This window comes from Petaurus breviceps, unplaced genomic scaffold, assembly GCF_028583685.1.
Source record: "Petaurus breviceps papuanus isolate PSGF00001 unplaced genomic scaffold, PetGlider_PUasm1.0 90763, whole genome shotgun sequence".
Classification (NCBI taxonomy): domain Eukaryota; kingdom Metazoa; phylum Chordata; class Mammalia; order Diprotodontia; family Petauridae; genus Petaurus; species Petaurus breviceps.
The window spans coordinates 2,222,471-2,235,548 of record NW_027187340.1 but is presented as its reverse complement, the minus strand read 5'-3'; the positions used below and the strand labels follow the sequence as shown (position 1 = coordinate 2,235,548).

Here is a 13,078-nt window from a genome sequence, read left to right as displayed (position 1 = left end):
CTCATTGACTATTAATATTGACTTAGCACCATATGAGATACAGATGCCATAAGAGATAAAATACTAGAGTCTTAAATTACAATTTTGTCCTTGGTTTGTCAAGGTCTTTATGACTAAATATGTACCGGATCCAATTTAGTATTTAGCCTGGCTTTCCCTAAATAATTCTGACATTTCTTTTTGGTCTTAAATTTCTCTAAAGGCAAAGATGCTATTTTCAAAGAAAGCACTAGGTGGCACCTGTGAATTATTAAAAGGATAAAAAAAAACCTTTACAGGGTAAAAGATTGCTATCTTAAAATATGTTTATGTAACTGTATGAATGGTACCTTTAGTCAATGTCTACTAACTGAAAAGACAAATATGTAGATATGTAAATAAAGAATAGGATATGAAAATCCTAAATTACTAAAGCAATAAATTAGAGGATATTTGATTTACAAAAATAAGACACCATAGGTTTCCTTTAAATTGCTAGCTCTAGAAGGTACATTTAAAACACGAATCAATTTATCATTATTTAATTCATATGCAGTTTTTAAGAGACACATTTATTGGCTAAAGAAGGAGAAAATTGGGGCGGCTAGGTGGTGCAGTGAATAAAGCACCGGCCTTGGAGTCAGGAGTTCAAATCCGACCTCGGACACTTAACACAAAACTAGCCCTTTCACCTTGATCAAGTTACCTAACCCCAATTGCCCTCCCCTCCCCCTTTGAAAAGCCAAAAAAACAAAAAAAAAAAAAGGAGAAAATTATTTTATTACTAAACATGGCCACTTTACTAAACAATTTTGCATATTTCTATTACCTGTTTTTTTTTGGGGGGGGTTGGGGGGAGGTGATGAACAGGAAAATTTACATCTGTAGTTTCTGCCTTTTTGATGGCAAAATAAAGAGTTGTAGATAAATGTTTGATTTTAAGAAATTTTTTCTCTTTTCTCTCATTGAATTAATGTGACTTTGGATATGTTACTTAACCCTTCCTCTCAGTTTTACCCTCTGGAAGAAGGAATGAAAGACTTTTTACATGAATATTTATTGAAAAGTACTGACAAAGAATGAAATTTTATTGTTAACCATAAATCCATGTATTCCTGGAGTTGGAAAGGGCCTTAGGGATCTTAAAGTGCAAATTGTCTCATCTTGCAGGTAAGGAAACTGAATCCAGAGAAGTTAAGGAATTTGCCCAAGGTCCCACAGCAAACAAATAGCCATCACAACCTAAACCTAGGCTTTCTGATGCCTAATCTGATGCCTAATTCCCACTCTGAGAAGATTTGAGGTTCAAATCTGGCCTCAGACACTTAACTGTGTCACCTATATACCAGTTACTACAACCTCAATTCTTCCATCCCTCCTTGGTGGACACGGTGAGAATGCAGCCCCTTTGAACAACACTATTTCCATCTCTGTTTACACAGCTAGACCATTGTTTCATTTTATTAGTCTTTATTGACCTATCTCTATTCAATAAATTGCTTCTAGTATATCTGAATTTCTATGGGGGTCTCATTTGTCATTCAAATATAAAGGAAAGCTCTTTCCACAGGAGGCTGGGTGATCTCAAACCTGCTCTTTACTGTTCATTATGGACCAATATTCTGATATGTAGACCATCATGGGTAGGGTTGTGGGGCTAAACATTCTACCCTGATCTTCATGGACATTGCATCATTGGTCTATAGTGTAGAGATGCTTCTTGATGCTAAATCTTTTATCATATCCTTCTTAACTCTACTTTTAAGTATTTATGAAAAACTGACATTTTGAAAGCAATTTTCCCACATGTTCATAAACTTAGCATATCACAACTTGAAGCTAAATATGCTAAACAACACAATTATTGGGAGATCACAAACGGAAAGGAAAAGAAAAAAGTATAGATTATAAATGACCATATTACATAATAAATTCCAAAAGGGCAGGGACTGTGTCTATAAAATTTACTTTGTGCAGAACCTGGCCAAATGAAACATATAAGCAGGTAAATGCTTTCTAAAAATTATTATTAACAAAATCACCATCAAAAAAGACAAACATACAGAATAATTTATGACACTTTACACTTAACAAAGTAGAAATGAATCAATTAACAAGAAACAAAAATATGTTGCTTTCTTTCTCTTTCCAAGTCCCACTGAAATTCCAGTACTTTCAACTATTTCAAAAATATAGCCAAAGTCAAAATGTAGAGCCTTTTGATTTTGTTGATCTCATATCACATCACTTCATGTGTCTTCCCATATTTTTTTCTGCTTCATATTTATCATTTTATTATACTATAGTCCATTAAAATAACATAATGTAATTTATTCAACTATTCTCCAATCATTGATCACACAGATTACTTCCAGCTTTGGGCTATTATTAAGTGACTGTGAATATTTTTGTACATATAGGTCCTTTCTTCCTTCTGATTTTTTCTTTAGACACAGTCCTAGTAACAAGTCAAGAGTTACAATTAGTTTACTCTTATTATGTTCTATCATATTGTTTTCCAAAATGTTTTCATCACTCAATAGTCTTACCAGTAATATAGAACGCCTGTTTCTACATTGCCCTGCTAACACAAGATTTAATCTTTTTTTTCCTGCTAATTTTTGTCTTACTAAAGGATACAAGATAGTTCATAAAATTATCTTGATTTTCATTTTGTTAGTGGGGAATTTTCAACATCTTTTAATGAGGTTATCAGCAGCATGTATTTCCTGCTTTCAAAATTATCCATGTTCTTTGACTGTTGTCCATTTGAGAAATATGTTTTATTCTTATTTTTTTTTTTTGTTTTGGTCTTTTTGAAGGGGGGAAGGCAGGGCAATTGGGGTTAAGTGACTTTTCCAAGGTCACACAGCTAGTAAGTGTTAAGTGTCTGAGGTTGGATTTGAACTCAGGTCCTCCTGACTCCAGGGCCAGTGCTCTACTCACTGCACCACCTACCTGCCCCAATATGTTTTATTCTTTAAGCCGGGGCTTTTTAAAATTTTTCCACTTTTCGCCCTTTTATCCCTTTTCACCCAAGAAAATTTTACACAACCCCAGGTATACAGGTATATATAGATTGGTATACAAATCAAACATTTATATATAATAGATCATAAAGAAACTTATTTTAAAATAATTCTTTAGTATACATATAATTTTGCCATTTATTAAAGATGAAAGTAATTTTGCATACTAATGAGATGGATTGCTTGTTTATTTTTATATAAAGAATTAAGTCTTGGCAGAATATTTGGTGCTGCAGGATGTAGAGCATCTTCAACATTTTTTAGAGTTGATTGAAATTTTGATTTTATAATTGTCAATGCTGAGAATGCCACACTTCACATAAATATATAGTACAAAATGGCAGTAGTATGGTTAGGGCCATTTCAGAAATTGTTGGAAATTCTGTCCTAATCCCAAACCAAAATTCATTTAACAATTTTTTCTTTTTTGCTTTTTGGAGGGCAATTGGGGTTGTGACTTGCCCAAGGTCACACAGCTAGTTTTTGTGTTAAGTGTCTGAGGCCAGATCTGAACCCAGGTCCTTCTGACTCCAGAGCCGGTGCTCCATTCACTGTGCCACCTAGCTGCCCCCAAGGGAGGTTATTTTCAATTGTAAAATCATCTGTAGCTATAAACATTGCTAAAGAATCATTTCCACCCTATTCTTTTACATGTTAACTTTTTTAGTCAAATTTTCACTTTTATCATTTAATGTAAATATGTTACAATTTTTTCCTTGAAGCAACATGTTTAAATTATTGAACTTTATGAAAATATCCAACAAATAAAATAGTTTTCAAGGCCATAAGTCATTATGAAAAAAATGAACAAAATTGGATTTCTGCTCAAAAATATAACTTCATCTTTTAATTTCAATAGTCTGTTTAAACTTTACCCTCTTTAGAGCCATCCTTACCTCTGCATGTAGTAATGAACTTTTATAATCAGAGTTCATATCTTTCCAAAGGTTTGAAAACAAGAAACTGTTAAGGGAATGGCTTTTTTAAAAGTTAATGATTTTCATAGTATCACAAAACACAGCATCTAACTCTGGTGATTTTTTTTTTGGCTATGAGTACCTCCCAATGGATCATGTAATAAGTAAAAGTGATATGTTCATTGCTGCTAAAAATCCAACATTCTCACCCATCATTGCTCCAGCACCATCTCTACAGACTCCAAACAGTTTTTCCACTGTAAACCTTCTTTTGTGAAAAAAAAAAATATATATATATATATATATCTTTAAGATATATATCTTCCCCTCATGTATACTTCCAAAGGGCGACAAACAATATTTACTTATGTATGCTTCCTTCATAAACATATTTCACATAAAGTAACAACTGTGTCATGTTAGAAATGTCAGTTATTTCATCTAACTCAATTGCAAACTTTGGGCTGCCCTTAAGCCTAGTAATAAGCTGCTGGAATTAGTCATTACTAATTTCAGAAAAAATTTTGGAAATAGAATCATTAGATAAAGGAATTTCATCTCCACACTTTTTCCCATAAAATATTTCTGACATTTTAATAGCAGCGGGTAACACAAGATCTTCTCCTACTTCATAGGGCTTTTTGGTTTTTGCAATTAAATAAGAAGTTTCATAAGATACAAGTAAATGCTTTTCATTAACAATAACAAATTTCTCAAAATATTGTTTTTCTTTATTTGAAGATGTTAAAAGATGTTCAAAATATTCCTTTGGTTTATTGCAGTACACTGTATGCTTAGTATTAAGATGTTGTTTTGGTTTGGCTGGTTTCGTGCTCTCTGCATCCAAAACTTCATTACAAATTAAGGAAAGAGGTTTTTTCACACTATCATAATTATTAGAAGTAAATCCGTATTGCAAAAATGATTCAACATATTTTCTTTTTCTTTTCAATTTAGGTGTACTACAACCTGGTAGCAAAGACTCTGCCACACTGTCATCAGTATTTTTACTTCTTCTGTCTAAATTTAGCCACTTATCCACAGTCAAAAATATTTTTGTCCTAAAATATAAATGAATATTGCTAATAATTTCTCAAATAAATGCTAGCTTAGTGTATGAAATTACATTTATTTGTGCTTAATTTTTAAAAACTGATGCTCACACTTACACACACATACAGTGGTGATGGTGGAGAAATATTATTAAAGGGTTTTTGTCTTGCTGCAGTTAAACACTTATGTTTCTGTAAAAGGAGGAGATAACAGCCATTTTAAAAATCAAACATTCTAACACAATACAACCCAAAGATATACTAATTTGATACATGCTGAAGAATGATGGTAGAAAAATATTAAAAAGTCTTTATTTTCCATAATTAAAGCACTAAATTTCTGTGAGAGCAGAAAACTTCGTATGTATAGTAAAAATACTGCAATTCATAACATAGAACAGTCTCAAATGAGCCAGCCAAGGTGTTTCTGGCAGCATTCATTGGCATTGCATGATGTGACAGTATGCACAGTGCAAAGAGTACATGTTGTGTGTTCAGAACCAAGGTTGCAGTGAAGTTGCAACACCGGCAAGCACTACCAGAAACACCTTGCATTCATTATGCATTTGATTTTTAATCAATTTTTGGTTAGTGTGTATTCAGAAATCTTTTACTGTTGCCAAATTTTTTGCAACCCCAACATTTAGTTGTGCATCCCCATATATGGCCTCAACCACAGTTTAAGAAGCAGTGCTTTAAGCATCAGTCCTGATAGATGTTGGATGTCAAATCTTTATCATATATGTATATATATAAATATACAAATATATATATATATACACTCCAGGTAGAGCATACCTGTTGGTTGGATTCAAAACTAGGTCAAGAACTCAGACCAGGAGGACAAAAATCAGAAACAACTTCCTCTTGGATCAGACTAGTTTGAGAGTTCTGAAAGTTTATAGGTCTCCAGCTCAAGCTATCTCTGACATCCTAGAATTTCTCAGCATTCAATATCACAAGAAATTGGCAGAAGAATTAGCTCAGACACTCCTTTCTGAAGTGTACTGAGCCTGATCAAAAAATAAAACCTGAAGTCAGGAAGTAGGCTAGAATAATGAAAAACAACAAAAAAAAGATCCCACAATAAAAAGCTATTACAGTGAAAGGGATACTTAAAACATAAGCCCAAAAGAAAAAAATTATTTCAAAACCTTTATAAGCAAAGTCTGAAAAGCAAAAACAAACAAATACCCCACCGCTTAGGTACAAACTCAATTAGAATTCCTGAAAAAGATAAACCCAATTTTTTAAGAGTTAAAAATGTTTTTTATATTTGAAGTGACAGTGTGAGAGGAAAAATTTTTTGGAAAAAAGACATTTGGAATTTTGAAAGAAAGAATTGGAAAGAGAATTACCAGCTTGGCACAAGAGGTACTAAGCTTTGTCCAAGCAACAAACTACCTGAAGATTAAAATGGATTGATTAGAAAACAAAGACTCTATAAGACAATAAGAAATATTAAAACAAAGTCAAAAGACTGAAAAAAAAATGGAAGAAAATGCAAGGTATCTCATAGAAAAACAAAAACAAAAAAGTGACCTGGAAAGGACATCAAGAAGAGTAAAGAATCACCAGACTGCCTGGATGCCATGACATTATATTTCAAGAAAGCATAAAAGAAAGCTGCACAAATCTCTTAGATCCAAAGGGCAAAGTGGAAACAAGCTCCAGTCACCTCCTGAAAGAAACTCCCAAATGAAAACTCCAATGAATATTATCCAAAGTCTCCAGATCAACGGGAAAAAGGGGCAGGGGGAGGTTGGAGAGAATGAACCTTTAATGAAACATAGGACTTCAGTTCATTCCTGATGAAAAGACCAGAATTACATAGAAACTTTAAAGTGGAAACACAAGAATCACAAGAAACACCAAAAGGTAAACATAAGCAACTAAACAAGAATAAACTTTATATCCTAATCTTTTTACACATGTCCCCTCAGAACTTTATAATTATGGGGGGGGGGGGGAGGGCATCGTGGACAGGGTGTGATTAGATAAAAGGCCTGGGAGTGATTTCATTAAGTCTTGACGGTTTTAAAAGTAGAATAAAAAGGAGCGACAAAAGAATACATTATGGGCGGAAAAGTGAAAGGAAGGAAGGGGGAAATTATCTTCCATTATCAGGAGATACAATAACAGTTTATACAAGCAAAGAGGAAGGGTTGGGGGGAAACAGTTAAAACTTTAACTTCACTTTTTTTTTTAACTTGCATTTTGTGTGTTTATTTGGAAAATAATGCAATCACTAAGATTTTAACTCTGTTACACAGGAGTTGAAAACATGTACAAATGTTTTTAAAATATCTTCTCTTCTTTCTTTATGCTTCCACTGCCCCCTTCATTTTTATTTTTATTATTTTTTATTTTTATTCAACACCCCATTGCTCCCCTTTCCCCCATACTCCAGCACCTCCCAGAAGTCGCTATCACCCACTCTGGGAACCTCTGCTGTAGAGAATATAAACATTATTTCATTTGAATGTGCAAATACTAAACTGTTCCATAGCTGGTGGGAATGTGAATGTCTGAGCACATACATGATACAGGTGACTATATCTAACAAACTCAGACCAGAATGTTAGAGTTAAAAATACGAAGTAGATCAGTGTGAAAAACCAGGCCTTCCAGCTTGGTATTCTATTCTGATGGCATGAACACTAGTGGAGATGAGAATCATGCTCTAGTGACAGAACTCTTAACTACTTGGGTTGTGGATGCTTACTGGCAGTGGTTTACACCTTTGTTGTGAAGTGTTGATGGATACCAGTTAAAATTGAGAACCCATGCTTCTTTCTTCATTAAAGGACAATCTTAGTAGCTGATTATAGGATTTTATTCTGATCATTTTACATGGTCACTGAACAATCTATACAATAAATTATTTTCTTGTACCTTCCTATTGATACTCTTCTGGTTTTTTCCCTTAATTTTCAGAATTTTCCCAGAATTTTCTGCACCCATATTTAATAGACTGCCTTCTCCACACAGCAGCTGGGTTCTCTTGAATTTTCAGGTTGGGAGAAAGGTATCAGGGAAAAATCAGAACTCTCAAAAGTCTCAGAAGTTTCTCTGTTGTTTCTTACAACTTTCCTCCAATTACATCCGAAAATCCTCAGGTGGAGTCCATAATCTTGGAAAAGTATCAATTTCTTCTTGGTTGTATTCATCTAACTTTCTAGGTATTTTTTGTGGCCTGAGGAAGCTCTTCTACTATATTCTCAAGTATGTCTTCTGGAATCTCTTCATCTGGAAAAAGATGTAGCCTTTGCATCATGGTTCTTCTGTGGAGGTTCTTTGGTAACATTCCATAAACAGCTGGTTTTACAATTGCTACTGGATCCCGCTGGTGAAGCTGAGCTGCTGTAACTTGTCTGAAACCACCTGGGTATCCAGTGTGAGAAGAGTATACTTTTTGTTCCCACTTTTTTCCAGAAAATGCAATATGCCTTGTGTTCTTTATGACAACATGATCCCCACACTCACTCAATTCATGGTATACAGGTTTATGGAGCCCTTGAAGTCTGACTGAAGCTATTGCTGCAAGTTTGCCTGGAGGTTGCATTTTTCCATCTAAGAGATACCATACTCGGCCAAAAGTAGCCCATTGCTGTTGCGCCCTGGAAAAACTTGGCATTGTGCACCCTCCTGAAACCTGCCCATTCTGGGCTACTAGAGGACAAGAAGGGTCCAGGTCCCACTGCCTTTAACTTCACTTTCATCTGAACTAGTCAAAGGAGGGGAAAATATACACACAATTGGGTTCAGAAATATAATTTTTTCAACAGGAAAATAGGAGACAAAGAGAAGAAAGAAGAGGAAAGGGGATAAGAAGGAATGCAAATTAAGGGAGGAATTAGTCCTAAGCAAAACTAACCATGTACAAAAATATTTGTAGCAATTCTTTTTACAGTGGCAAAGAATTAGAAACCGAAGCGGTACTCATCAATTGAGGAAGGGCTGAACTTATTTGGCTGAATTTATACGGTATATAAATGTGATGGAATACCATTGTGCTATAAGAAATAAGGAAGAAAATGGTTTCAGAGAAATCTGGGAAGAATATGAATTGATGCAAAATGAAATGGGCAGAACCAAGAGAACTGATTATACAATGACAACAATATTGTGTTATATAAGCAACTTTGAAAGACATAGGAACTCTGATCAATGCAATGCAAAAACCACAATTCAAGAGGACTCATAATAAAACATGCTACCTACTTCCTAATATGGAGGTGATGGACTCAGAATATAGATTGAGATATATTTTTTTGGACATGAGCAATACAGAAATTTGTTTTTCTTGAATATACATCCTTGTTATAGAAGTTTTGTTTTTCTTACTTTCTCAGTTGGGGGGAAATAGGGAAGTTGACCCCAAAAATTAACTAAAAAAGGAGAAACAAATTATGTTTCATGTTGCTGCCTATAAAGAATGGAATAGGAATATACACACTCTCCACCAGCCAAGTTCTTTATCCAATCATCTACTTGGAGGATGATGACTATGTTTTTCTTATTTATATGGTCCTATAACGGTACATTTTCATAAAATTAAAAATAAAATGAAAAGTACTTCCTACTGTGAACTTCACAATGCTGTGAAATCAACAAAATAGTCACAAAGGAGCTATTAGTCAACAAGTCAATACCAAAGGGACTCTAGAACACTTCAGAAAGCTGACATTTGAGACCTAATCATCTCTATCACACAATTCTGATCCTTTATGTCCTGATTTTTATATTAAGGCTATTTAAGGAAACACTGAGGAAGCTAAAGTCCTGGGATGATACAGATATTCCAAATCTGGTACACAATTATTAATCCCCTTTGCCAAAATTATTTTTTTCTGATAAAATAAGAAAGACTGTCAGCTACTAGAATAAATACATATGTTAAGCTGGGGGTGGAACTATTGAAATAGTGAATGTTTATGTTTATGGAATAAACACTTTTTTTTTGCTTTTTGGAGGGCAATTGGGGTTAAGTGACTTGCCCAAAGTCACACGACTAGTGAGTGTGTCAAGTATCTGAGGCTGGACTTGAACTCAGGTCCTTCTGACTCTAGGGCTGGTGCTCTATTCACTTGCACCACCTAGCCGCCCCTGGAATAAACTCTTTAATTCTATATTTAAGTTAACTTTATTTATTCACTCATATGAGCAACTGTATTCATGCTGTTGATAAAGTAGGTATTAAGGAATATGTACCTGGTCCTAAAGGAAGGGCTATAGAGCAGGAAGAAACAAAAGGAATATAAGATCAGGTCTATGATCCCAAGGGATGTTCTATCTAACAGAGTGAACAAGACTTATGTATATGAAACAATTAGAGAGCTTCATGATAGAGAATGAAGTCCCTTAATGCCTCAATGACAATAAGTACTATAGATCAGGAAGGGGAGAATCAGTAGAGAACAAAATAACTGGGGAGGGCTCCATGGAAAAGATGAGAACTGGGAGGAGTTTTATGTAACGAACGGGATATGGAAGGTTGGAGAAAAGTTGAGGAGAACTGAGTTACTCAAGAAAAAAAAAAGCATTGACATGGAAATGAACATGTCATAGGAGGAAAGGATTTAGGAGGATCAAAGGGTTTGTGTTTAGGAGGAGGGAGAGAAAAGGATCAGGAAGAAGTATTTAATCAATGCTTACTATGTACCAGGCATTGTGCTGAACACTACAAATATTAACTTCTTTGAGATAGTAATGAGAATTATGGTTGACTAAGGTGGAGCCTTTAGTAATGGCAGGATGAGGACTTTGAACTTGGTTGTTTAAATAATGGGAAGCCACTGTAGGTTCTTAAGTAGTTGTATAACATTTTGAGAATGACATTTTAGAAAGATTATGTGGTGGTGGAGTCTAGGGGCCAAATAGGAGCCTAGAGGCCAAGAGATTAGCTAGGAGGCTATATATAAAATAGTGTTGAATTCCAAAAAGAATGGGGAAGAGTCTGAGATACAAGAGTAAGAAAGAGGGGCGGCCAGGTAGCACAGCAAGTAAGAGCACCGGCTCCAGTGTTGAGAAGACCGGGAGATCAAATCCCGGGCTCAGACACTTAGCACCCACCCAAAAACACCTGGCCATGTAACCTTGAGCAAGTTATTTAACCCCAATTGCTTAGGGGCGGCCAAGTGGCTCAGTGAGTAAGAGCACCGGCTCCAGAGTCGGGATGACCTGGATCAAATCCGGGCTCGGATACTCAGCACCACACCCAGAAATAACTGGCCATGTAACCTTGAGCAAGTTACTTAACCCCAATTGCCTTAAAAAATAATAAAAAATAAAATAAAATAAAGAGTAAGAAAGAATTAGCATGTAAGGACATTAAATATCAATGTGATAGGTTTTCCCATGCTAAAAGGAGCTAGTGGTGGTTGTGCTGACATCTGGACAACAAAGTTCCTTCACAATTGTGTCCATCATGTTAGGAATAAAGTGAGAGGTGGCCTCTATCTCACATGTCCTTGTCAACCTGTCCCCCCCAGTCTAGCTTCATTTCCTGATCCTTCATTTGTCTTCTCAAGAACAGTGGCAGAAACCTTGCTGCTCAGATTGCTTCATCCAGTTCTCATACTCCTTGATATAACATCACTAGAGTTTCCCAGTCCAGCATTGGGCAACTCCCATACTTTGTCATCGGCTATTTGGGTGACAAGCTATTCATACTGCTTGTTCCTATACCACAGCAACAAGAGTCAAAGAGTAAAATCAGTGAGGCCATGGGCTCAGATGGAGATCCATGAGTGAAAAAACAACTAGAAGGAGATCTTATTTGGTATTATCCACCATGAGAGACTGATTACAAGGTATCACACTCTCCAGATCACACAAGGCTATGAGTTTCAGGATGCCAGAAACACCAGGAAAGACCATTTTTTATAGCTATTATAGACTTACTCACCTTCTACCTGGAGTTCCTTGTCTATACAGAAACTAAGTTCAAGGTCTAGAGAGTCAAGGAAACCAGGGAAAGGGGAAAGATCCAAAGCAAGATTCAAAAGGACTATGTACAAAGATATTGTACTAAACATTTCAAAAGTCATATGATACTGATAATGTATACCCTACCTGGAATTGTCATTCCAACCACTGAAACCATGTCTACTGGTGTCATGGCTAGAGTCATTAAAGGGGCCATTATTTTCATCTTCATTTCTGTTGATATATCTTGAAGTGATTAGTCACCTCTAGAGTAACCAGGACTTCTAAAAGCAGTGGGAAGGCTTCAGACAGTCCTCTGTTCTCAAACAATGGAGTGTATTGGAAAATTTTTGGGCATGGGAATAAGGAATCATTTAATATCAATGATGAGCTCATCTGCATAGACTTGTATATAGGGTGTGCCCAGGAACACACTAATGCCTCTAAAAAAATTGGTATTTTGTGTTTTGCTTTTAAAGTTTGTATTTTTAGGTGTTTTTTTTAATTCCACTTAGCTAAATTTTAGTTTCTTTAGATTGATGAATAAAAATTATATCCATTATGATTAAATATTCAATAAATTCAATAAATGTTTTTAAAATGCAATTCATTGGGTATATATCCTACTGAAATGTTCTGTGTATGCCTGTAATCACCAGATTGTTCCCTTTCCACTGGAAATTCTGATACTTCAGACTGAGAGAAATGTCACATTGACCTTGCTACACCAATATTCCAGATGAAATGAAAGATTAGTTAATTCCCCAAATTCCTCAAGGTTCTTTCCACCTAGCACTCCCATTCTTCTTTAGTAACATGTAACATGAGTCTAAGTCCTAACCAGAAGAAAGTTTCTACAGTAAAAAGGGGTAGGGATGGTTTCGTTTATTACTTTGTTATTGCCCCAGCACCAAACACAATGCTTCACACAGAGGAAGAATTTAACAAATGTTTGTTTAATTGAATTGATGGGAAAATAAATGAAAATTGCAATTCATCCAAAGAGTAATAGAAAGGTTTAGGGGAATAGGGGCTTAAATAAACTGCGGTATAATACCAGTGAAGAATTATATTGCAGAAGTGATTGAGAAGATACCATCAATAGAAGTATAATTGGAAGAAGAGGGCTAGTGAGATCAAGGGTTGACAGAATGACTTTCACGCTCCTCTG

General features: G+C 35.2%; 1 pseudogene; it reads right to left on the bottom strand.

Annotated features, from left to right (window-relative positions):
* Window positions 1-7,932: 7,932 nt before the first annotated feature.
* Window positions 7,933-8,660, bottom strand: LOC138146590 (large ribosomal subunit protein uL13m pseudogene; annotated as a pseudogene).
* Between the last annotated feature and the right edge of the window lie 4,418 nt (window positions 8,661-13,078).